The following is a 27,693-nucleotide window of genomic DNA, read 5'->3' as shown; positions in this document are numbered from 1 at the left end:
TTTTAGGTTTTAAAAGAGACATTGGATTTTTAAAAAGAAGAGTGGTTTATTTAAAAAGTGTTTGAATTAGTAAAGACTGGGGCTTTTTATGTCTATGGAATATTTTATATTGTGATATTGATATTAATGTGTGATCTTGGAAGAACAAGAAAGGAAAAGTTATGGTTTAACAGTGATGTGTTTGTGTGTCAAGTTGGTAAGAGGTCAATTGTGTTGGCTAATTTTATGTCAACTTGACAAAAGTTATCTGAGAGGAAAGAACCTCAATTGAGAAAATGCCTCCATAAGATCAGGCTGTAGGGTATTTTCTTAATTAATGATTGATGGGGGAGGGCTCAGCCCATTGTGGGTGGTGCTGTCCCTGAGCTGGTGGTCCAGGGCTCTATAAGGAAGCAGGCTGAGCAAGCCATGATGAGCAAGCCAGTAAGCAACACCTCTCAATGACCTCTGCATCAACTCCAGCTTTCAGGTTCCTGTCCTGCTTGAGTTCCTGTCCTGACTTCCTTCAATGATGGACTACAAAGTGGAAGTGTAAGCCAAATAAACCCTTTCCTCCCCAACTTGCTTTTTGTCATGGTGTTTCATCACAGCAGTAGTAACCCTAAGACATGGGTGAGTTGATTTCCCTTTGGGAAGGAAGTGTGAGCGCCTCCCTCACAAGTGGAGAGAAGCAGAATAGGAGAATGATAAAGCTCTTTGTGGACAGGGTAAACCTGGTAGAGCCCATGCCAGTGTGTTCTTTATATCGCTGGCTCTAGATGCAGTATAAGATGCTAGCAGCTGAAAGTTGTCTCCTGTGGGTGAATGGAAACATCCTTTTCTGGATAACGAGCCTTCTTTTCCCTTCAAGCCCTCTTCTGCTGCTTCCATGTCTTCAACTACACTACACATCCCCAAACAATGACCAAGTGGCAAGAAGCAAAAAGCCCTGCTCCTCCTTATTCCAGTACTCATCAGACCTTGCGCTGGGACAAGTGAGGAGCCAGAGCCTAGCGGATTCCAATGCCTTGGCTTGCATCCTCTGACGCCATCATCCTGGTTGCTGGCTTCCCTGTCTCATCTTTCCCTGGAAGCACTCCTTCAGTGAGCTACCTTGCAAGAACCGCATTTCAGGCTCTGGTCCAAGGGATCTTAACCCTTCAGACTGGCAACCTTTGGGGGGGTGGGTTGAAATGCCTTCTGGTTCTATTGCAGGGTCTCTGCATACTGATGGTGTGTTATACCGGCCAACAGCGTTATTGCAAGGCTTCTCATGCAAGTGGTGACATGTCCTCATCAGTGCTTGGGAGGTTCTGTTGACCACTCACTCAGAGGGCCCACACCTGAGTGCTTCACCTTGACAAATCTCAGGAGGCCAAACCATCTTGTGCTGTTACCTCTCCTGTACCAGGCCATTTCTCATGGCTAGGAGGAAGTCACTCATTCACATTAGTCCCTAGAGTATGAAGGATATTGTGATGGTTAATTGTGGGAGCCCATTTTCAGGTTTCCTAGTGGCTTTACCCAGCAGGTCTGTTTTGCTGGAGGACTTCTCTCCAGGTTCCCCAAGCCCCGCAGTCCCACAATCCACGTATAAAATAATCACTCAGACACTTATAATACTTATAAACTGTATGGCAGTGGCAGGCTTCTTGCTAACTGTTCTTATATCTTAAATTAACCCATTTTTATAAATCTATACCTTGCCATGTGGCTGGTGGCTTACCGGCGTCTTCACATGCTGCTTATCCTGGCAGTGGCTGCAGTGTCCCTCCCTCCTTCTTCCTGTTTCCCCAATTCTCCTCTTTCTTTGTCCCACCTATACTTCCTGCCTGGTCATTGGCCATCAGTGTTTTATTTATATAGAGTGATATCCACAGCAGGTTTGCATAAAGAGGATGATTGAATCATGGGCCTGAGTGCAGGTGTCTGAGATGGTCTGCACTTGGCTGTGCTTGGGTGCAGGGGGCGGTCTTTTGCTCCATGCCTTGGCATTCCTTTAAAAACCCTAGGGCAGAGACAGTCAGAGCCCGATGGGTTGGGATCCAGGCCCTCTTAAGGCCATCCTGTATTTTCTTTTTCTCTCCCTTCTATCCTTCTAACTAATATTTCCTGCTGCTTCTACTCAAGAGTACCCTGGGGAAATGTGGGGGTGAGGGATAGCCCCCCACAGTTAATGTTGATAGTCTGACAAGATCCCAGATCACCTAGGAGACAAGCCTCCAGGCACACCTGTGAAGAATGGTTTAGATAAACTTAGCCCATGTGCACACCTGTGAGGGATGATTTTGACTAGGTTGCCTGAGGCGGGGGACACCCAGCCCACAGAGGGTGACACTCCGTCTTGGGTCTTTGAGTGCATTAAAAGAAAGCTATTTGTGTAGAAGCATTCACTGTTCCTTCTTCCCAACTGCAGACACAGTGTGAGCACTGGCTGGAAACACTGGAAGCCCCACCTGCCCCACTGTGAGGGACTGCACCTGTGAGTGGAAACCCACTTTCCTCCAGCTGCTCTTGTTAGGGTGTCTTACCACACCACAGAGCAGCAGCTAGGACAGAAACTGTAGCAGAGTCTTGAGGGAGGTTCGCACATCTGGCTCATCTGGTTCGGACATCCGGCTCATCCGCTTTGAGAGCCCTGCCTTCTTAGTATAGTCTCCTTCAGACAGAGGCCACGGGGAGGTGAAGTTGTCATTAGATGGCTTTCTCCATATATTTATATCTGATGATTATTAAATTCTGATGCCACGGTGAAAATGTTCTATTACTATTTCATTGGAATATTTGAGTGCTTTAGAAAGTTCCAGAAAGAGCATTTTTCCTTTACTTATTGCATTATTCATTAGTCCCTGGATTGTCTTGGTGTTTTCTCTCTGTAATTTTCTTGTGTGGCTCATCAGAGACTTGGAATTCTTTATACACTGGAAGAAAGGCTGGGCACCACTCCTCATCTTTGAGAGGATGCTGTAGGCGGTGGGACACAGAATGAAGCTGTTGTAGCCCCTGGGAGTCTGTTCTCTTCTTTCACATTGTTGTCCACTGTTGTTCTGGTCAGATGTGAAGTTCTGAAGCCAGGTTCTTGGGGAACCAGTTTGTTGGGGAGCATGATAAACTAGTGGGAGGCCCGAGTACTGTCCCCGAAGCCCTGTGAGCTCTGTCATGCAATCTTCCCAGGTTCAAGTGAAGGAGCCGTACCCCATGAACCCATGATCATCCTTGTCTGCTACTGTGATTTTCAAAAATTTTCTTGAACTGTTGTGGTTAGGTGGAGTGAGCTGGTCCAGTTACAGTGGTTCTCGACCTGTGTGGGTCTCTGCCCCTTTGGCAAACCTGTATCTCCAAAAATATTTACATTATGATCCACAACAGTGGCAAAATTATAGGTACAAAGCAGCAATGAAATAATTTTATGGTTGGGGTCACCACAACATGAGGAACTGTATTAAAGGGCCACAGAGTTCTGGAAGTTGAGAACCAGTGGATTAGAAGAAATTGATGTGACATGGACATCCCAGAGCCAGGCTGAGTCCGGCTATCCCTGCATATCAGGACAGTGTGATGATTTGGAGGGAGGCCAGGCCATTTGAACACTTGTCTCTTCCGTGATGTTCCTTCCTGTCTTCTTTTAGATACTTTGATTCTGTCTTGGAAAGAAGTCCAGGGACACAGGACCTCTGCAAACAGCAACCTTGTGCGTTCCTGCAAACAGAGCTGATGTGGTTCCTATTTTAACTGACTCACCCACTTGGCAACTGAGGAAAAACAGTAAACAGCTTGTTGCTAGCTTCTGTCACTGTCGAAAAAAAGTTTTTTTTTTTTTCTCTCTCAATGGCCTCTGAGCCCTTCTATTAAGAAATTTGATAAATATAGTTCAACAAATGTGTAGTCCATCTTGGATTTATAGCCAGCTTTCTATTCTTACCAGGTAGGGTCACGGTGACTTAATAACATCTCACTTTGGTTCTGATTAAAGACAATGGTAAGCCTGCTGTTTCTTGACTCAGTTTCCCAGATCTGGGTGTCTGTCCTGTCACCACATTGCGATGCTACACCTTCCTCCTCACAGCCCATTTCTGGTGCTGCCCAGGGATTTGCTCAGGTGGGTAACCTTTTTACAAGCCCACTGACAGGTTTGAAAATAAAGCCGGCAATGTAAAGAACAACACGCAGGTCCTAGGTAAATGAAAACTGACCATTTTGGCTCAGCCATGGGAGGATTAGTGAGGATCAGCTGTCCAGCCAGGCTGCTCTTTAGGTGGCCACCTTTCTGTAGGCTGGTGCAGTTGGGCATACGTGGCCTCAGCTATCTGCCTGAGCCCCCGATCTACTTGTGTCCTTTCTCAGACACCCAGAGCTGTGCTTGAGCCATGGGCTGCTAAACTGCTCAGATGAGTCCCAACGTAAGAAGCGTGATGTAGTAAGGGGAAGAGTGGGCTATGGGCTGGAAGTCCACGTGGTAACGGCAGAGAGAAGACCCTAGCAGGACCAGGCAACTCCAGAGGCAGCACCGGCTTTTCCCGAAGCCAGGCTGTACATGCCCGGAGCCGAGGAGGAAGGGCCAGTCTGTGATCTTAAAACCACTTGCAGGAAATCTGGGGTGAACACAGGCTAAAGGGATACAGGCCCTAGAGAGGTTGGTCCTATGCTCCCCCTTCTCTTTGTTTCCTCTTCCTCCACTCTTTATTCACAAAGGTATGTGAAGTGATTGCTCTCACTTTTTTTTTTTTTAAAAAAGAAATTTTATTTCCTTGTCTATGTGTATTAAAAAATCCCTCTGGAAAAAATAGCGGAGTAAGCGGTGGTGGCACACGCCTTTAATTGCTGCATTCGGGAGGCAGAGCCAGGTGGATCTCTATGTTCGAGGCCAGCCTGGTCTGGTCTACAGAGCGAGATCCAGGACAGGCACCAAAGCTACACAGAGAAACCTTGTCTCGAAAAACCAAAAAAAAAAAAAAAAAAAAAAAAAAAAAGTTTCTTGGTGTTGAAAGAGAAGCTGGAGGCTGAGAAACAGTGAGAATGCCGCAATGTCCGACCGCTTATACCAAACACTCACAGGTATCTTCATTTGAAAATATGGTGGCCTTTTTGCTAGCCTGTGTCCTCGTAACCCTCTCAAACTCAATATTCTGCACCCCTCTGGTGTAGGGCCCCATAGAGACTCCCTAGTAAGGCCTTACTCAAGGTTAGAAAGTCTGGGCTTGCTTTACCCAGCAGGGCTGCATCATAGGATGATTTGGCCAAAGTCATGGTTACCAGGTGTTTTAAAGGGTCTACACTTGTTTGTGCTTTGATCTTGAAAGGGGGAGGTCTCTTGCTTCTCCTCTTGCTAGTGTATTAAAAAACCCATTAGAAATCAACTTGAGGTGGCTGGGTATTGACCCAGGGCCCTCCTGAAGCTATCTTGTGTCTCTGTCTTTCTCATCATCTCCACCTATATTTCTATCTAATGCTAACCACCTCATTCCTCACTCCTCCCCGCAAGAACCCTTTGACAGGTTGGAGCTAGTCCCATGACACTCTGGCACCCCACATTTACTCAACCCAGATTCAACACAGCTGTCTGGTCCATTCTGACCAAGCTCCCTTCTAGGACAGTGGGATTTGAGAGATGATAAATATGAGCTCAAGACCTCCAGATGCCTCATCAGACAGAAATCTCTCAAACACGTTTATCTCCGTGGTCACATGGCATTGTGAAGTTAACTGGCCATCAAAATGTCCACAGTTGTCTGAAAACTGGAATAGGAAATGATTACCTAGAGCAGACAAGGCTGAAGGATTCAGTAAATGGCTTCAGTGGAAGTTCCTGTCCCCAGAGAACTCAAGGACCAGGTGGAGACATTGAATCTACACTGATGAGAAGTAGGTAACTTCAAACATTACTTAGGATATTTGGGACTTTGACCTTCCTCCAATGTGCCCTGTGGTTCTAGTCAAGAGTACTAGTGTCCCTTAATTGTCTTAATTGTCTTGTTCATTCTTTGAGTAGATGCATTTCCTATAATCCCATTAACTGCAAATCTTTCTTGAGCAGTTGGGTAGAGATTGGTACTAAAGGGTATACATATCACCCTTTCTCATTTAATCCTCAAGGCTATGTTTTGAGATGGAGAGAACATATGCATCTTTAAGCTGCAGAAAGCAAAGTATAAAATCTTAAGATGCCCAGGATCATTTTGGTGATAAAAGTTGGGCTAGGTGCTCTGCCTTAGTCAGCTTCTTCCTAGACACTGTCTTTATCCCCCAAGTACACTGGACAGAGAGAGTGGCTGCCCTAAGGATCCTTCTAGGACCAGGCTGAGTTCATGAGAATGTCTTTTTCTGGGATACAACAACCCTTGTAAGTGATCTCAGAGTCTAGCCTGGGCTTTATGTTCAATGTGGCACTTCGCGCTGGTTTGTAGCACAGCCATGCACATTCCTATGTGCTTCATCAGGGGCCGATACCACCATACACAGGTCTCTCATCTCACCTTATTGCTTATGGGCTATTCCTACTATTTTGACTAGTATAAAAATTAGTCAAGTAAAAAACTAATACTTCATTAGGCTTCTGCCCTATAGGTTAATTATTTCATTTGTCGGTATAAAACCTATTGTTCTTTTTAATGGAAGAGTAAGATTGAGGAAGACTAGACGTGTGCCTGAAGTCCCAGAGGTTGAAGATCAAGTACAAATCCAGCTGCCGTTGGTCATATTCCAAAGCTCATCCACCACAGGGCCTTCACCACCCAGTGATGGGGACAGCAGACACTGTGGAGTTGTCCAGTATTAGATGGACTGGAATGACTTGAGGGAATTCCTTGGAGGTGAACTCCTCCCAAGCAGGGATTCTGTTTCACGGCGTTAGAAATCCAAGCATCATCTGTAGAGACAGCCCCGGTGCTGAAAAAGCTAAGTGGAAAAACAAAACGAATTGACTCCCAACAGCCAGAAAACATGCTCCTCATGGTGATGTCAGACACGTGAACCATCACGTGTAACCAGAGTCCACGAGCACTTGTTTCTCTTTGCACAATTAAGACTAGGTTCTGCTCTTCCTGGGAATCATATTTTTAGTTTAAGCTGGGTATAATGAGAACGCTAAAAATAACATTGTGAAAGGTGAAGCTAAGTGTAGGGGGCTGAGTTCACTCTAGTGCTGAGGCAATAAAACATTATCCACAGTCCATTTAAAGCCCTTCAGCCCTGGTGTAACTTGCTTGCTTGAACAGAAGTTTGGTTCATCCTGTTTGGACCCAACTCAATTTCCATTGGCGTGGTGGTGGTCTGGGGGACAGGAACTCTGAATGTGCTATTAGGGGAATTTTATAGCTGTTGAAACACCTCAGGGGGCAGCTTCTCTCACAGGGGCTCTGGTTACACTGAGGTGAGAGGCTTGGGGCATTGAGGGCTGGGACCACCACACAGTTGGCCAGCTCACAGCCTTCCAGCATGATGGCTCTTCTCATAATTGTGCTTCTTAAGCTTTGGCAGCCCCAAGGGTAGCCAATAATAATAATCCTGGGCTGGCGAGTAAGAGGACGCTGGCATGCCTGTAACCTCAGCCCCAAGCACGGCACCCAATAGCGTGCTGAAATTATGATACATGCCTTGTAACAGATGTGAGAAACTTCAAGATTTTAATAAGTCCGGGCGTTGGAAGGGATATAGATTTCCTGGATGGAAAAGCCGTATATTAACTGTCCCACCCACAGCTTCTTTAAACACACATGTGCACTCACAGCACACACCCCTCTGTGCATGCGCATATTGCCAGGTTCCTGCTTTCCTTGCTCGAGACAGACCTGACCTCAGCAGTGATGGTCATTATCAAGTTTCTTATCACATCCTTGCCATCCAATAACTTGATGTCTCCTGTCCCCGGGGGTGTGCTAATGAGGCTGGTGTTACATGCTTATTTCTGCTGCTCAGCTACTTGATGTTACCCTCTTGGGCCCAGGGAGGTTTTTACTTGCTTGTTTGCCTATTTGTTTAAATTTAACCAGCAAGTCTGGGTCTGGGGTAAAATCACTGACTCTGACGCCTCTTGGTTCACAATAAATCTTCCTTGGAATGTAAACAAGATCTGAGATAAGCTTGTACCTTATGGGCACAAGTGTATGGACAACACTGAACGTGTTGTTCATATTGGCAGGGTTATTACAGGGAGGATAATGTCTGGTAGACTAAACTAACCCTGGTTCTCTGAGCAGTCTTCTCCCAAAGCAATGCCAGCAATGAGTTCTGTGACTTTGGGTATGTACAGGGCATCTGACCACACTTATGATGCCTTGTTCGGGGACAGGAAAAACCTTTTTTTTTTTTTTTTTTTTTTTTTTGTAATTTGAGAAAACATAAGCAATTCTTATTTTTCAATGTACACAAATGCTTCCTGGGGCTGAGGCTGCCATCTGAGTGTTGTAAATGTACAGTTGCTATCACTAGGCAGAAATGACCTTCTATCCTGCCCTTCCTGGTCAGAGAAGCCTTGATTTAACAGTGGCAGGGTGTTCACAAAAAGTCCAGCTCCCTCATTTTTATACCAAATTTCAGGCTGGAGAAATGGCTTTCTCAGTGTCACCTGGCATTTGGTATGGATTTGGAGTTAAGACTCAAGCCAAGCTCTTTGAGGGCTTTACTGTGGATTCCTCACTAAGGTCTACCCAACAGACTTTTCAGTAGCTTTGATTTCTTCCCTACAGTCTGTATTAATTACCAGGCACGAGAACGGACCACAAGGTACAACAAAACCCACTTTGAAAGTTTTATTAAGTGGGGTTAGGATAGACGGGCGAGTGAGCAGACCAACCAGAGATCAACTATGTGAATGGGAAGAGGGTGGCAGGTCGAATCTCCTTTTAAAGATCACCTCCAGCATGCGTATTGGGGTTTATGTAGCCATGCGCATAGATTATGTGGCCATGTCATGCCGGGATTACTTACGGGAGTAAGGCCTTGGAGTGACTAACCATTTTGCTTGAATGCTGACAGCACATGCATGGCGATGGGACTCCGGAAGCAGCTAGGGTGTGGGGAAGGGTAACGCTTTGTCTTTGTGCTGTTTTGTCCAGGGACCGCATAGAGCACCTCCCCTTTTGTAAAACCACTATCAAGAAATGACCCGGCCAGTGCACAAGTGACTAACACCCAAGGCTGCTTTCTCACCTGTGTGTCTTGTAAACATCACATTGAACTTGTGGTCCGATCTCATCAGGGCATCCAAGCAGCCTCAGGTCAGGGGCGCAGTGTGGGGAAGAGATGGTTGAAATAGTCCATAGCTTGGATCTTAGGAGGCCAGATATATACCTCTTAAAGAAGAGTGGGCAGATAGATTTGGCAAAAGCCATTAATGGATGCAGTTTCCTAAAAGTTACAGAAATGAGAATCCAAAGGAAAAAAGGGAGTTTTTTCCCCCATATTGAAGGAGCTAGTTAATGATGAGGCATAGGTAAGCCTCTGGGATCTTCATGAAGGCTAATGGGTGTGACTGAACAAAAGATGTTCCTCTGGTGGGTCCTTCCCCATTCTTCTATGAAATGCTTTGTGAATATTTGTATGGTGTGTTTGTATTTATATGTAAGTTTGTATATGTGTGCATGTATAATGTGTAGGGTGCGTATTTAAGGTTTTTATGTGTAGTTTGTCTGGCATGTGTATTTGTATTTGAGGAGTGTATATGTGTATAGTTTGTGCAGTATGTGTGTGATGTATTTGTGATGTGTGTTTATGTACTTGCATATTTGTCTGTGTGTATTTTATGTGTATTTGTTAAGTGTTTGTGTCCATTGAATATGTGATATGTATATGTGCATAATTGTGTGCATGTATGCATGTGGAGGGTATGTGTACCACTCTGGGTGCACAACCTTTGGCCCTGAGTGATGAGCAGAGTTTTAGCCCTGTCCTGTTGAAGTTGATGTTCAATGGACGATGAGCACAGAAGAAGACACATAAGTACATAATACATAATTATGAATTGTCGTAAGGTTCATGTAGCAATGATGCCTTGTTGTGACAGAGAGGAAGTTCATTCAGTCTGGCCAGGTGGGGAATTAGCATTGGTATGGTTACTAATGACTTCCATTTTCCTGAGTCCAGTGGTCAGTTCTCTGTCTAGCTTAGTACCAATATTTGGCACAACTGATTAAACAGGCCCTCTTAAAACATGTTCTTTGGCCTGTGGGATCTCTCTCTCTCTCTCTCTCTCTCTCTCTCTCTCTCTCTCTCTCTCTCTCTCTCTCTCTCTCTCGTGTGTGTGTGTGTGTGTGTGTGTGTGTGTGTGTGTGTGTGTGTGTGTGTTTCCTCTCACAGAGCAAGCCTATCTTCTTCCTTCTTAGCTGGTTTCTTCTCATGTCTTAACTTTCAAATAGTGGAATGTCTGTCCAGGAACCAGTCCAGACTTTGCCCTTGAACTCCTGATCCGTATGTCAAATGACATTTTTGACTCTTTATCTGACTGTTTAATAAGTTCCTCTAACTTGACATAGACCCAGAGTGACATTTCTCATCTCCCACCACATTTCTAAAAGCTGTGTCGGATATGACTCTTCGCATTCTGACTTGACTTTCCTGGTCTGAATCAGGAAGGGCAAGTGGGAGACACAGGCGCGGGGCATGAGGCAGAGTCAAGGCAGAAGGAAAGCAGGCTGTGTGACAGCCTGAGTGTCTGGCATCCTAGCGAGCGGTGCGAGTCAGAGACTGCTGAGTAAAAAGACGTGTTTCCAGGTTGATCCCAAGTCTGGATGACTTCCAAGTCTGTGTCTTTTAGCATACTATGCTGAGAAGTGGTTCTGAAACTAAGAGGAAGGAGACAGCTGGGGTGGAGTAGAGGGTGAGGCGGTTGGAGCCTGTTAACTCCCTAAAAGAGCATCATCCATTCTGAGCTGCACTACATGGAAGGGGAGAATGCAGGACTTGGAGGGGTAAAGACACTTGTTCAAGTCTGGCCGTCTGGATTCTTAGGGATGGTGTCAAAGAACAAAAGGGAAATGCATTTTAACTGAGCTGATTTGGGAAGACACTCAAGAGCTCCCTAGTCTTCCAGGACATGTGTATGTGGGCTGCGTGTGGTACAGCTTGTATATATGCCTTGGGGGTGGGGGGTATTAGGAAGTGTAGAATATTTTTCCAAAGGAATTCATAAACAGCTCCATTCTGCTTCTCTGCTTTCATCAATAAGAATTCTACATCAATTAAAATTCTCAACAACCAGTTCTTATTTACTCAAAATAAAGCTTAAAAACAGGGACGTATTCATAGTTACCGATCAGATGCACTAAAAATGCTGTGATCGAAGTAATAATGCTCTGGTGTTACAAATGTAATAGTCCATTAATAATTGTCATGGCAGAAACCTGTCATCCTGCCATACCCAATTCAAATAGCAACAGCAACAGAGTTAATCTAAGCTCAAGCGCCACTCAAAACTCCCTGGCAGGTGGAATTTATCCCTCCCAGTTGTCCCCCTACAGCTAAGCTGTGCTTAATGGCAGGCTGTGGTATAATTTGGGAAACCTCTGTCAACGACACACATTTTAAATACAATTCAGGCAATGTTCAGACAGCCAAATCAGAGCTGGAAGACAGCTGGAAGAAGTATGTAGGAGGGGCCCACCCATAGGGACAGGCCTGTTTTGACCATAACAGAAGGATACATCTTTGCTCCTCCAGTCAAAAGGGATGTTAGAGCTTCATTTAGATCATTCCTTGATGTGGGAGAGAAATCTACTTGAGTTCCTCCTGGCAAAATTTTGCCTAGTTACTGTACAACAAAGGCCACCAAACATTTCCTATAAATGATCAGACTAAGTATTTAATCAGGCTTCATGGATCATAGGGTCTCAATGCTGTGTGGTTCCACCATTGTGGGATATAAGCTGCTGTGGCATTTTTACATGAGTGTGCAAGACCACAAGGGGTGATTTTCTTTATGAACTGTGTATCTCAGTTGCATAACCTGTGGTATAAATCTCTTAATCGCCCAAGTGTTTCTAAGTCTGTGTCTAGGTCATGTTCTTTGGCTTCTGATACAATGCCGTCTATCTTCTGAGGAAATGGACACCAAAGAAAGGACGCTCCACACGGGTGGAGGAACTGATTGCACCTGGGGTGGGATGGTGGCAGATTGACATAAAGGTTTGCTAGGAGCTGTGGAATTGGAGGATGTCCTTGAATAGTTTCCTTCACTGCGTACCTTCTGCGTGATCTCAGGCCATGCTCAGCTTCAGCTTAGCTATTTATTTGTGAGAAGCAGAGAAATGGGTAGTGCACCCTGGGTAGAGAAACAGATAGAGGGGTACAATGACCCCAAGTCCATCTTCTGAGTACTGACAACAGATTGAAGTTTAAGTAGATGAGTAATTTGTGTAAGAGGCAAGCAAGAGCTTTGCATAATTAAGCAGTCCTGGTCTGTAGCTGGAGAGTGTCTCTCCAGCTCCTGCCAAGCCCCAACAGTCTCACAGCCCACTTATGAAATAAACACACAGACTCTTATATTATTTAAACTGTTTGGCTTAATGGCTCAGGCTTCTAGCTATTTAGTTATTATATCTTAGATTAACCCATTTCTATAAATCTATACCTTGCCACATGACTCGTGGCTTACCAGTATCTTACATGTTGGCACTCATGGCGTCTCCTGACTCAGCCTTCCTGTTCCCAGAATTCTCTTCTCTGCTTGTCCCGCCTATACTTCCTGTCTGGCTACTGGCCAATCAGCATTTTATTTATACAGAGTGATATCCACAGCACTGGTCAAGGTGTGATATTGTTCATCACTGACTCATCTCTGGTTGGCAAGATAGAAGTTGTTATTGGATCCAGGCATAGTGGCTCAGGCTTTTAATCCTAGCACTTCAGAGGCAGAAACAGGCTACTCTATCTGACTTCAAGGTCAGGTTAGTGCACAGAGCAAGTTCCAGGCCAGTCAGGGCTAAATAGAGAGAACTTGTCTCATAACAAAACAAAAAAACAAAACAAAACAAGCAACAAAGTTGATGTTGCTGCCATTAGACTAGACATGAACTCTGGTTCCTAGGAGATCATTTCTCAGGTGCAGGCTATAACTTTGGCCACCACAGATAACTCTCCTCATCTGTGAAGTAGCCTATCTTGCCAGTCAGCTTCCGATGGTTTTATCTGAGAAAGAGTTATGCTGATGATAGTAAACTCATGGTGCTGTATCGAGATTTAATTGAGATGGTATTTCATAAAGTGTTACACCCTTATATATCAATAAATGTGAGTTGGTGAGTTGCTACACACACACACACACACACACACACACACACACACACACACACACACGAAAAGATTAAAGAACAAGCCTGACAGAGAAGATAAAAAAAAAATTAAATCTGACATTGATAAATTAATTATTTGAAGATAGTAAACTTGCAGAAAATATGTGAAGACTTTGTCAAAAGTGTGTGGTGTTGAATAACTTACCATCCCATGGTCTTCTGCTACCTTTCATAGCATGTGTCACTCTAAAATGCTGTGGTCCCATTGTTTGCTTCCTTATTGCACATCTTTCCTCCACTAGAATATAAACTCCTGGAGGGAGTGTCATGTCTGTAATACTTGCTCATTGGCACATGGAAAGCTTCTTGGCATATAGTAGATGTTCAGTAAATAACTGTTCAATAGGAGAACAAGCAAATGGGAAACCTGTCTCTACTGCTGAGTGCCTAGCTCCGAGGGGAGTCTATCACAGTGAGGGAAACTGAGTGAGCCATCTGAAATTGTGGGATCGAGTCAATGCTTGATGTCTTGGCTTTTCAAATATGGGAAGTCAAGAAGGTGTTTACTCTGTGGAGACAGCCACCCAAGGGCAGGACTGAGAGGACAGATGCAGCCGCTCACACCCAACCAAGTAAACACACAGAGACTTATATTGCTTACAAACTGTATGGCTGCAGCAGGTTCTTGTTATCTAGTTCTTATATCTTAAATCGACCCATTTCTATTAGTCTATAAGTTGCCACGTGGCTTGTGGCTTACCGGTACCTTACATCTCACTTGTCATGGCAGTGGCTGTCAGTGTCTCTCTGACTCAGCCTTCCTGTTCCCAGAATTCTCTTCTCTGTGTGTCCTGCCTATACTTCCTGCCTGGCTACTGGCCAATCAGTGTTTTATTTATTAACTAATCAGAGCAACACATTTAACATATAGAACATCCCACAGCAGACAGACAAACAACACCTACTTCTTTCTCCAAGGTTCATGGTTTCCACAACCCTCCACTTTTCTTTTTGCATCCTGTTGAAGGGAAGTCCCTCCACAGAGATAATTTTCATCATCTGATATGGCCATGTCTTCTTAGCTGCCACTCATGCATCTGCCCCCACTTTAGGTAAAGTGACTTTTTGCTACTTCCTCTTCTGACCTGTATTCCATTTCAAGGCATATTTCTGAGCAAAGGATTTGTTGTTTCTCTTAGTGACAGAGATTCATCATTTTTTAGACAGGAGCAGATACTGTCAAGAAAACAACATAACCATCCGTGATCTAAGCACTGAGGGGCAAAGGGACACCAAATGTAGGGAGGGTAAAATCGAGGATATGGGCAGTCACAGGTGGCTGTCTGCAGGATGGGCTGGATGCAGGTCCTAGGAGGCTGCCTTAGAAATCCATTAACAAAGAGAGGCAGCAAGTGGGTTGAGAGCAGGAGGCCAGAGGGGACAGACACCAGAGCACACACAATGCAAGCTGAGCTGGAGTCCACCTGAGTCTTAGATCCTAAGAGATTCTCCTTGAGCAGCTACCTTGTGTGTCGCCATTGTCAGTCAGACAAGCACAGTCAGAGACTTGATCCTTGCCCTCAACTTACTGACAGTATGTGGGTAGATGGCAGACTTTTGGTAATAGGCTTGGAATTTCAGTTTTTCAATAAAGCAGATTTAACTAAAACATCAGAAAGGGATAATATTTCTCTAGTCAACTATCCTTGTCAAATTACTCATTTGAATTTCTAATTTTTAAATTATATTTACCCACTGTGTGTGTGTGTGTGTGTGTGTGTGTGTGTGTGTGTGTGTGTGTGTTGGTGCATGTGTGCCATGGTGCATGCATGGGGGTCAGAGGATAACCTGTGGAAGTCAGTATTTCCTTCTACAGTTTGGGACCCAGGGATTAAACTCTAGTCATCAGGCTTGGCAACAGGTGCCCCTATTCCCGAGCCACAGTTCTAGCACTCACTTAAAGTTTTTGCCATCTAGTTTCTGGATTCTGATATCTCAGCACCAAGCTTCTGCTGCACACCCACTTCCTTCTGTGTGGGTGGTTGATAGCAGAGAGGTTGAAAGAGTTAATCTGGTTCTGACAGCAACTGAACCTGAAGGTGAAAGGTGTTTCGGTTTTAGTTGATTGAGATGCTGACTATATATATGTTTTTGTTTTGTTTTGTTATTTTCCGAGACAGAATTTCTGTGTAGCTTTGAGCCTTTTCCTGGATCTCGCTCTGTAGACCAGGCTGGCCTTGAACTCATAGAGATCCGCCTGCCTCTGCCTCCCGAGTGCTGGCATTAAAGGCGTGTCCCCCCCTCCCCACCAAGATGGTGACCATATTGACTCTCTATTCTGCAGCCAGTACATGGTCTCAGACACACCCTGACAGCCAGTAGGAGGAGGACTTGGTGAAGCCTTAGCCCTGTCACACAATTCTTAGCTCCACTCTCAGTCTGGTTGTCTGCAAGCTTGTCTGCTGAAATTTTATGCCTTCTAGAGGTGTCTAATCTCAGGCAAGATAAATGTATCTAAATTGCTGAGATATCTGACTCAGAGACTGAACAAAGTCACAACACAAAGAGTTCAAGAATTAATCCGAAGAAGTCAGTGTTCTCACCCATACACCGCTAGATCGGTACAAACACAGCCTTTTAGTTCTGCCAGGCTGAGAATTTCCAGAAAATTTCAGTAAACATCTTAGTTTGCAGAAAAGCAGAAGAATCCCTCATATAAGAAACACAATAGCTTATGTGTGGAACAAAACTGCCATTAGTGAATGGTAATGATTTTCTCTTACAAAAAATATTCACATAATTTAAAGACAAATTATTAGAATAGAGGATTTTTAGCAAGGTTCCTGGAATCTAAGCCCAGTGTTTTAAAACTGAATTATGTCTATATGCCAGCAATAATAATTTTTCTATAGTAATATAAAATGCATTCACATTTAAAGAGCAAATAAATAAGAATAACCGAATCACTTTTGAGAAGGATGGGGCAGAAAAGCACACTCATAGGTAGTAGTTTTCAAGCCATGCTAATTAAGACAGCCTACCAGGGGAAGATGGAGAGGTCGGGCCAGTGAGCTAAAGAACTAGTCAGCATTTGCTGTACACAGGAAGCCTGAGAGGTGGAGAACACAGCGCTGGAGAAGTGAGTGTCCACAGCGAAGAATGAGACTCTGACACCATCACACTATGAAGAGAAATAGTTCCAGGAAAAGAAGTGATTTGCTAGAAAGATGTAAAATCATAAATACTTAAGGGGAAGTTGGTTGGACATATTTGTAGAGTCATGCTTAAGAGACAAATCAGTTAAATAGTGACAATGTATAGATGCATATTTTCCAGTAAAATATGCTATTAATAGAGTAAAACCAAATCAAGTTTTGGAATCATAAATGACATTATAGCACATATAACTGACAAATGGTTTGTATCAAGAACAAAAAATTCCGGTAAGTCGGTAAGAAAAAGAACATGTCAATACAATATTGAACTAGACAATCACCTAAGGAGACATGAGATGTAGAACAGCTACAAGGAAATGCTCATTCTCATTGACAATCAGAGAAATATCAATTAAAGTTAGAATCAGGTATTATTCATTACCCCTAAGAAGACTCTAAGTAAAATTACCAATGGAGATCAGATATTGACCAACATGTAGTTACTTGGAGGCCTCACCCATTGCTGATGGGCATGATACTTTTTGTAAAGCAGTTTTGCCAAATAATACTTGGAAAACATGAAAACACTCATGCTCTAAGACTCAGATATTCTTCTTTTAGGAATATAATCTAGAGCATCACATAAAAAAGAAAGCTCAAAATAGCATTTTTTTTTTACTCTATCCAGAAGTACAGAAGTAAGCTGTGTCCATCTACAGAAGAGTAACTGAATTGTAGCAAAGTATAAATCAGAGCTACCTGAGAATGGGAAAATTGGATGGCTGCTATCTATGGGTTTCCATGGGGATGAATCTTGTAACTATAGTTTATATAGCTGGAAATGATAAAAGTGAGCCATATAATATTATAATATTTTTTACCTACTTAAACTTCAAAACTAGCAAAATTATATATATTATTTTGTGATGCATGTATGTTGTAAATATAAAAGCATTGGGCAAAAATCTAGATTTGTTGGTTTCTGAAGAAGAGAGGAAATAGATGGTCAGGAAGAGAATAGGGACACAGTTTGTTCACAATGCTCTTTTGTATGCAGATTTATGTATTATATACATGTTTGTTTAATTTTATGTGTAATAAAGATTTTGCATATGCCAGGAATATTCACTTTTTTAAAAGCAAAAATGTATACCATTATTGTAAATCAGTGGTATGATGGTCATTTTTTTATAGAGTTAAAAATAAGAATATTGATGGGCAACAGGGGGTGGCTCCATCACTAAAGTACTTGTGTTATAAACACAGGGACCTGAGACTAATTCCCAGAACCCACGGAAACAAGGTGTGATGATGTTCATTTGGAATCTCATCACTGGGAAGACAGAGAGAGAAGCACTTCTGTGGGGCTTGTTGCCCAGCCAATCTAGCCTAGCTCCATTGGAGAACTCCAGGAGAGAATTAAGGAGAGACCCTGTCTCAAAGGAAGTGGGTGGTACCTGAGAACACCCGAGCACACACATCAAATATTAAGTCTGTTTAAATAAAAGTTCATTCTCAGATACACTGCTAAGTCTGTTATCTCATGGGGTATGCATACCTCACTCACAAGATCAGTCTCAGGACCGTGTAAGGAAGTGTCAGGGACTCTAAAACCAAACATGTGGAGTGTAGACAGTTCACTGTTGCTTCAGATGTTGTGCCTCTGGTGACAGGGTTAAATTCTAAATATACTTCCACCTGTAAAGTAGAAGTGACAAATTCAAATTCCAAAGGGAACAGACCAATGACAATAAACAGACAATGTAGAGATGATGGAAGAGAAAAGACTGGGACATCTAGCTACTCTTTGTCTTCTCTGCAAGGCGTGTGGCTTTTCATCTCAAGCCAGTTGGCTCCCACTCAAGCTGAATGTTATTAAATTAATTTTTCCCCAGAAAATTTGAAAACTCACATTTTATGTAAACATCTCTCTCAACTTTCAAATATGGTAATTATTTTGCATCAAATACCTCGGCTTGGCCAACCCATGATGGCAAGCTGTCCCCAGCATACTAGTTTGACTTAGTGTAGTCTTCTGCATTCAGTAGTGGCCATCTGATAAATCTGTGAAGAAACAATGAAAGATGTCCTTACCTTTCCATTAATATCTGATGAGACATTAACACATGGCTTCAAATACTTTCCGATTCTTCGTATTGAGAAGCAAGGTTTATATCCTTTCTTGTCCTAGACAAACCCTGATTTTTTTTAATCAGGTGACCATAGTGCAAATGTCACTATACTGCCTTTGAACAATGGGAGTTTGTCTTTCAGACAACTTGCTTTGTAGAAAGCCTGCCATATCATGTCAGTCGCCTTCTTTCCTGAGACTGACATTCTGCAAAGACTGTAGGTAGATGCTCTGATTGACTATGTGTCTCAGTTCAGTCTGTCAGATGCCCCTGCCAAGTGCCAGGTTCATCAGTGAACTCACTGCTGACTGTCTAAACCAGTGTGATCTCTTTAATACATATTTACCATGTAGAATAATGGAGCTCTGCTGCACTCTGCACACGTGCACCCTGTATGCATGCACCCTGAATGCATGCACCCTGTGTGCTGCACTCTGTGTGCTGCACCCTGCATGCTGCACCCTGTACACATGTGTGACTTACAAAATTGTGAGATATGATCACATATTTGTATTAAGCTGGGAGGCACTGAGGACTTCATTATGCATGAACAGATAACTAAAGACTGTACAATTTTTCATTTAGTGCTGAATTTATCTAACCATGAATCACTATCACTAATGAACTTTATTATGATTTGCTTTGAAGATGGAAACAGATGATTTCTTATCAATGCCACATGTATTATCTCTAGAAGAAAGGGCCTGAACAAATCTGTGAGAAAGGAGCAATCGCCCAAGGGAGCAATGTCTGAGGATGAGTTGGGAAATCAAAGCCTAGATGTTCTATGGAGTTGGCCTATGGAACTTTTGAGATGAGCAACGTATTTGAGAATCTGGGGTTAGTTTTTTAACTAATTTAGAAATTCCGTTCTATTGACTCACCCAGGAGCTTTTTTGAACAGTATATATATCCAGACACAAGTGTATTCTATTAAGGGGAGATCTAGGTTTTGCACACAAAAAAATCTAAAGCCATTAAATAACCCAGCTGTCATCAGCCTGAACATGGTGCATACTCTTAGGCATTATGGTGCAGGATACTCATGGGCCCCCTTGAAACAGATGGTGGCTTTATTCAAATGGGAAAAGCTGTGTTAAGAAGCCTGAGATGTTGAGATGTGGAGGAAATTCCCTGGGAAGAAGAATGATACCCAATACTAAAGTCTAGAGGAGTCTTGTTTGTACAAACATTAGCGGATCTCTGAGAGCAAAGTCATAGTGGGCTTTTAAATCTGCCTGTAGAGAGAGTGAGGTTAAGATAAGGCTGGAGCATCAATCTATGCTAAGATGGCAGTGCATAGGGGCAGAATGAGGTACCCTCAGTGAGGGAGCTGACATCTGGACTCACCGAGGGTCTAAAGTGGACTAAAGTGGACCAATGGTGGGAAGGACTCTCCACAGGCTGTGGGAGATTCCACATGCATCATCCTTCATGTATATCCTCTGGAAACTTGTTCTCAGCTCTGGAGCATCAGGAGCTAAGATTGGGAATGTACCTGTAATTTTCAATATAATAGAGGCTCTAAGAAACAGAACTGTACCCCCATCAGGATCCCTGAAGCAGATATAACACCATGAAGGAGAAGAGCCTTTGCCTATCTGAGCAAACCATGGCGATAGCACCACTCACAGTAGATCTGTGTTTATTTATGGTTAAGTGCATCAGAGGCAAGTGGGGCCTGTGCCTATGGAGAATGGGAGCTCTAAAGGTCCCTAGAATAAGTTCCACACACTTGCCTTCGCGCTCACTTCTGCTAATATCCATCATTACCCATGAGTTCCCTTTATTTGTTCAGGGAAGGAGCAACGCCATTGCCCTCACTCAAGAGGCTGATAGTCTAGTTTAAGGAACCACTGCATAATAATTTTGTCATTGTATGGTAAATGTTGTTAGACACAGTCCAGAGTTAAGAGTCACTAGAAGAAGAGTCTCTCCTAGTCTTGGGGTCTGGGTCAGGGGCAGATAGAAGGGAATATGACTGAAGAGGGTTTTGAAGGACGTTAGTAGGAGCTGGCTGAGTTACAAGTATTGCTGGTGGAGGACAGAGAATTAGTAAAGCTACCGGGGTGTGAAATAGCGCAGTGTGGGAGACAGATGCAGACTGTTTCCAGGGACTGGAAAGCCCAAGGTGATCTGAAAAGGAGAGGCAGGCAATGAGGCTGGTTGGTTTGGGACAGTCAGGTTCTCAGGGCCTGAGGGGGTTGTAGGTAGAACAGTGACAGAGGACAGTCAAATTTTAGGTGGAACATTCTGATGATGTACACGGCAGTGTGCAGGCTCAGAGGAAGTGAGGTTGAAGCAGGCAGAGACCCAGAAGTTATTTCCATTTGTCACACACACATTGAAAAAGATCCAAACAAGGGCAGGTGAACTGGTTGGAAAGTGGACAAGATCAGATCATAATCAGAAGGCAACGTGAGATCCTAATACTGGGCAGACCTGTTTCACTGGAGGAGGGGAGGCTGAGTGGCACTCAGGTTTCCGACTTGTGATGGTAGGGCCATTGATTGAACTTGAGAATAAAAAAGGGGTGATGCAGAAGAAGCGTGGTGGGGTGGTTGCAGGGTGGCGGCGGTTACACTGGTGGAATCTTATAAATTAAAAACCAAACCAAACCATCATTTAAATTATCTTAACCCGGTTCACTTTACCCTCTGAGATAGGACCTGGGAAGGTATGGGTCATGTGTTGCCTTTTTATTACTTTCTGAGAGTAACAGAGATTGAACCCAGCACTTTCAGTTACGTTATGCACGAGCTCAGTCACTGAGCTACGTTCCGAGCCCAAACATGTCTTGAATGACAGAAGGTTAGCTATCTCTGTTAGGAGCCTAGCCATCTCTAAAGGCCATGCACTTAGAATGCTCTGGGAGCTAAAGAGATGGCGCAGTAAAGTATCCACTGTAAAAACATGTGGACCTGATTCAGGCCACCAGTTCCCACATACAAGCTGCTCTTCTGCTGTCACTAGTGGGGGAGACACAGGCAGGTCTCCAGCATTCACTGGCCAGCCTGTCTAGCCAATGATGAGCTGTGTCTTGTGCTAGAGTTTTCCTGCTTGCACAGTAGGACAAATCTTTGTCTCCCACCAGTCCCACAGCCGCTCAGACCCAACCAAGTAAACACAGAGACTTATATTTATATTGCTTTCAAACTGTATGGCCGTGGCAGGCTTCTTGTTAACTATTCTTATATCTTAAAGTAACGCATTTCTACAATCTATACTGCACGTGGCTGGTGGCTTATGCATCTTCACATGCTGCTGTCATGCGGCGGCTGCAGTGTCTCTGGTCATGGCGCGGCTGCAGCCAGTTTCTGCTTTGTGTCTTTTATTTTCTTCTCTGTTAGTCCGCTATCTTCTGCTAGCAAGCGATCAGTTTTATTTATTAACAATCAGAACAACTTGACATACAGACCATCCCAGCACAGCAAGTGCAGACCATCTCAAACACTGCACTCAGGCATGTCCTAATCATCCTCTATACGACCTGCTGGGTAACGCCACAAGAACCAAGAAGGGCTCCCACAGGACATACATTAACAGTGTCTAGTGAGAGACCTTGTCCAAAAATGAGTTAGGGCGAAATTCTGTGTTCTGTTCTGTCTGGCAGAGGATTGGAACATGATTGAAGGACAATAAATACACCTTCCTTTTCTAAATATAACAGGAATATTTCTAAATACCCAATGCATAAAATCTAGGTATTAAAAATCACAAGTTTTGAACCTGTGAAGAGGTGTATCTGGGTTGAATGAAATGGGACTGCTGTTAGAATTAAAATGGAGTTGCTGGTGTCAGCCCCAACTTAAAGAGAGAAGAAACACCAAAAGTTGTGAAGGCTGCATGGCAGTTACTGTCACAGAATACTCTGCAAGAGTTACAAGCTTGCACAGAGGCCACCACAGAATGCTTCTGCAGGGTCATCTGCCCAGAAATTGTCTGCTTCACCTCACACTGATGCCATTCTTGCTATGAACCAGCATGACCAAGGCTATTGCTTCAAAACTGGTTGTAACAGTACTATTTTTTATCTCTAGAATCCCCCCTTGCCTCATTCTCTCTGAATAGACTCAGTTTGTCACTGTATGCATATTCACATTCTACCACTCTGCCATTCCTAATGAATAGTTATTATTTGTTCTTTTTCTGATTGCTTTATTTGGGATAACAACACAGAGTTCCATAAAAGTTCCCAATATCTTTTTACGAGACTATAAAATATTATCTAGCTTATAATAATTTAAAAACGTGAACACTCATATTACTGGAAGGCGCTATACATGCAGCTGGGGAAGAAGAGCCATCAGTGGTTTCACCCAGCTATAGACACTGCACTGGACAGTACTGATCTGCTGAGAAAGACGTGACTACTGGAGAAATAGTGGCACAGTTGTTTGGGGGTAACCAACCACCTTCTGATGGGTCTGAGGCCTGCCCCACAGGAGGGAATACGTGTACAACACTATAAATTTTGGTCAAGTCATGTTAGATGGGGTGGTCACAGGCTCTGGCAAGGAACATGCTAATGATATTTTGCTAAATGGACGTGCAGTTAGCCTTATAAGTATGTGTGCACACACACATGCATGTGTCTTAGTGGTGCCCTCAGCAGTGAATGATTAATGAAAAGACCTATAACTTGCCAGATTGCTGAGAACAGTGACTGTTGTATGGTCATAAACAGGGCTTTGACAGCATCCCTCCCAAGGCCCGGGAAACATTGGAGAGAGAGAGAGAGAGAGAGAGAGAGAGAGAGAGAGAGAGAGAGAGAGAGAGAGAAGCTAGGAGGAGTCTAAGAGCTGGGGAATGGGGAGGAGTGCTCTGAAACACTGTCTTCTGGATATAACACAGTCATTCATGGACACTCAGCGGCAGCTATGGCTGTCTGCACATGGTCTGTGTGAAAAAAGATATGAATTACGAGGGGGCAAAGTAGGAGGAATAAGAAAGGAGGTCAGAAGGAGTGGGGTGGGATGAAAAGGGGTAGCGGAGGGTGAAAATGATTCTAGTGCTTCTGTGTATACATGAAACTGTCAAAAGTAAAGACTCTATGTTAAAATGTAACTGTAATATTGAAAGTCTAAGAGGCAAGCCCTCCTCTGGAGCAGTGGTTCTCAACCTTCCTAATGCTGTGACCCTTTAATACAGTTCCTCATGGTGTGGGGACCCCCAACCATAAAATTATTTTCACTAATATTTCATAACTGTAATTTTGCTGCTGGTATGAATTTGTAATGTAAATATTTGTGTTTTACAATGGTCTTAGGAGACTCTCCTGAAAGGGCTGTTCATCCCCCAATGGGGTTGTGAACCACAGGTTGAGAGCCACTGCTCTCTGGGAAGAACTGAAAGTCCTAGAACTGAAATCAGAGAAAGGAACTGAAAATGGATATTCCAGGCATGGATGGCCAAAGGTAGCAGTAAACCATCCATGTGAAACCAAACAATATGATGATGACCATGTCATACAGAAAGGATGGCTTGTATTCCATGTCTTCTGTCTGCTCAGACAATGGCCACATACCGCTTCACACACATCTATGAGAGCATGGAAGTCTGGCACCCCAGCTGGGGCACTGTGAATCACTCCCATGGGAATCTTGAACATTTACTTGCTTGAGTGAGTAGTAGACTGAAGACAAACTAACTATATGATAGCTAATTAAGTTTGAATTTGAATTAAACAAATATTCTTTCACTTAAGTATGTCTCAAATATTATGTCATACATTTCTATTTGTTATATTTGTCTTATTTTGTTCCTTACTGCAAAGGAATGAAACAAAAAATAAAACAAACATGTCAACAAAAGATGGACCAAGGATAATTTAGTACAGAAAATGGCCTGGTGTGAACTAACCTTTGCTTACACAGTAATAAAGGTAGTTTTCAAAGGCAGTTGTTTTCTCTCTCAGGCCATTGAAATGTGACTTGAAGATCAGACATAGAGGACTCATGAAGACTATACACACACACACACACACACACACACACACACACACACACACACACACACACACCACCACACACACACACACACACACACGAGGAGGATGGTGGCATAGAGAGTGTGCCTTTGTGACTCTTTCTTATAAATGGAAGAGACTCTAAGATGCCAATGGTAAAACACAGAGATTTTTTAGTGCTCAAGGAAGCAGACTCCTCCCCACAGTTAGAGAAAAATTTCCTAGAGAAAAACGATGATGACAACGAGGACGCAGCAGCAGCACAGCAGCAGCACACATTCTCCCTGCAGAGTGAGAGGTAGCCAGGGCTTCAGCATGTTTTCTTAGTTTATTTCCCTTTGCGATTTTAAAGTCCGTATGACGAACATTCTTCAGAGTGGATAATAAATGGGCAAGGGCCACCTTCTTAGTCATTTCTTGAGTCCATTCTGAGCATGCTTGCAGATCACGAGACCAGATCCAGGCGGGTTGGAGACAAGCACTTGATCTAAAAGAATTTAACATGCTCAACTTTCTTTGTATGCTCCTGACCCCTTTCTCAAGAGTCTTCCGTCATGACATTGATGTTATACCTTCAAAAAACAAAAACAAAAACAATAAAAAAAAAAAGAAAAGAAAAGAAACACCTGCTTTTAGGATACTTTTAGACTCTTAAATTCCACCTTTGAAACACAAGTGTTTGGAAGAAGGTAGAGCATTTGTGTTTAGAGTCTAAAGCTGTTAGAGACGCTTCCTTCCTCTTTGTCTTCCACTTACTCCATAAAGGGATTGTTCCAACAACATTGGGACACCCAGTGAGAGACCAAGGGCTGATGGGAAATCTTCGTCACCTGTGTGCTGGGAGGATGGGAATATGTTCCCAGTGTATTTACTGTCCTGAACTTGGAGAAGAGGCCTGATGAGGCTACTGCCTTCTATCTAAACCACTTAGTGGCTGCTCCATGTATGAGGAACAACATCATGCCTGCTGGCAAAGTACAAAATAACTTAAAATCACTTTTAAAAAAATGCCCTGATCATAGGGGAAAGCAAGCACTTTGGGTTTGCTTCACTGATGAGGAGACTCAGCGGAGGCCCATGATTTCCATGTCTTTACCCTGAGGTTCCTGCTTCTCTTTAACAGGGTTGGCATTCTGCATCACTGTCCTTCTGCCCTTGGTGCCATGGCTCCTACCAGTGGCCAACCAGTGGGCGGAGGAGCATTTCATTCTTGTGTGTTCGTAAGTGTTCCTTAAGGGAACAGAACTGATAGAATGGATATAGATACATTAAAAGGGATTATTATATTATATTATATTATATTATATTATATTATATTATATTATATTATATTAGACTGCCTTTCAGGGTATGGTCTGAGTAGTCCAACAATAACTATCTCACAAAGGCAGGAGATCTAATAGTCATTCAGTCCATTAGGCTGGATATTTCAGCAGTTCAGATCTGGCACTGGAATCCTCAAGGATTCCTTGGAGAGCTGCTGGTTCATAAGCAGGACTCTTCCTCCTCTGCCTTTCTGTTTACAATGTAGCTTGTCTTGGAAGTCTATCACATAATAAACATTTCAATTTTCTCAGTGAACCTCAACAGCCAATATCTAGAGACATCTTTGCTTATCAAAATGGTGAGGGGACGGACGGGAGGTGCTGCTGGTAGGCAGGAGCCAAGGACAGGGATGCTGCTGAACAGCTCACACTGTACAGGAAATCGTCTTGTGGTGGAGGTGTCTGGCCCAAACTGTCAATGATGGGGGCTAATACCCACTCATCTACCTTTCTGACTTTCAGGTCCCGGATATCTGAAGAAGGCTCCCTCCCATTTCTATTGCTCTATGGGATTTTCTCTTTAGCTTTGGGTCTATGGGTACGCTGTGGAGCGTGGCTGTGTCTTTCAAAATGTATTTCAACATTCCAGCTATCATACTGTGTGGTTAGCCAAGGAGAAAAAATGGTATTTTTTGCTGTAATAAAATCTCCACTCTGGGTTATAGTATCTCAAACTGTAGGTTTAGTTAAGAGGATTCCAGCCCCGAGAGATGGATTTCTTCTTCCCTCTAATGAAAACTCATTTGAAGTACCAGGGCCTGGTAAGGACTAAAGCTAAGGACTGTGGCCCTGTGACATGAGTTCAGCAAGACAAACCCTGAGTGAACCCATGGGCAGTCAAGCTGACTGTGTCTAAGGCAAGAACTGTCAGCCCATGCCAGGCACTGTGTCCCATAGCACACACCCTACAACTGGTCCAACCAGATTCACCAACAAGCTCTCCCCATCCTAACAAGCCACCTTTCCCTGAGTTTTTAATCTCATTACTCAGAAAATAAAGGCATCACATAGGGCGATACCTAAACTCTAATTTTCTAGAATTCGTGTCTCAGTTGTTATTTCTCTATAATGCATATTTAATTTATTCATAGTTCATTTCAGAACAACATGGTGAATATCCAAATATTTATAATGGAAGAATCCTCATAGATTACTCTTGTTTGATCAATGTTTTCATGTTAGCAGACTAAGACTAAACACAGGGTGTCGGCATAACATGGTTAATTCTACAACTGCTTTATCATCTTGCATATTGTTTGTAAAATAGGAATAATAAGGATTAAATAATCAAGCACACACATGAGATATTAATTGATGCCAGTTTATAAGGCTTCCAGAATAATGCAGCAACTCTGAAAATGTTTGTAAAGTTAATCATCACACAGATGAAAACCAAATGTCATGAATACCTCTTTGATTTTTCCATCCAGTGTTACCTGCCAAAGAAATCCTCTAATAAGGAAAAAAAAGAGGTACACTTCTGAGTATCACCGACACCATCCCCAAACCCCAAAACTTTGAGAAAATTTTGGTGCTAATGAGGCTGTAGGAAGGGGGTGCAATTCAAACTATGATTTCCCTTCAGCTGGGACATATAAATGCAAACCCTCTAAACAGACTTCAGAAGTGAATTTTTCGTGCCTGTGTGTTCCCATACAGCAGAGAGCGTGCAGCCTTTTGGCTGGGCTTAAGAACAAGAGCTACAAGTTAATAAGCAAAGGGAAGTTCGCATCCAATCTACAGCCAAACCCACATGCAAGCATGCAAGTTCAATTTGCAAATTGGAATCAGAGTCCAATCCTTTTGAGGCTTGCCTATCTCTAATTAGCAGCTAGTTAGTCTCTGTGCCCAGCTCTGTGCACAGCCAGAGTGGTGGGTGCCATCAGCCGGATAAGGACTCATCTGGGGTCC

This window comes from Peromyscus leucopus, chromosome 15, assembly GCF_004664715.2.
Source record: "Peromyscus leucopus breed LL Stock chromosome 15, UCI_PerLeu_2.1, whole genome shotgun sequence".
Classification (NCBI taxonomy): Eukaryota; Metazoa; Chordata; class Mammalia; order Rodentia; family Cricetidae; genus Peromyscus; species Peromyscus leucopus.
The sequence above is the reverse complement of the archived record's forward strand: the minus strand, read 5'-3'. Positions refer to the sequence as shown.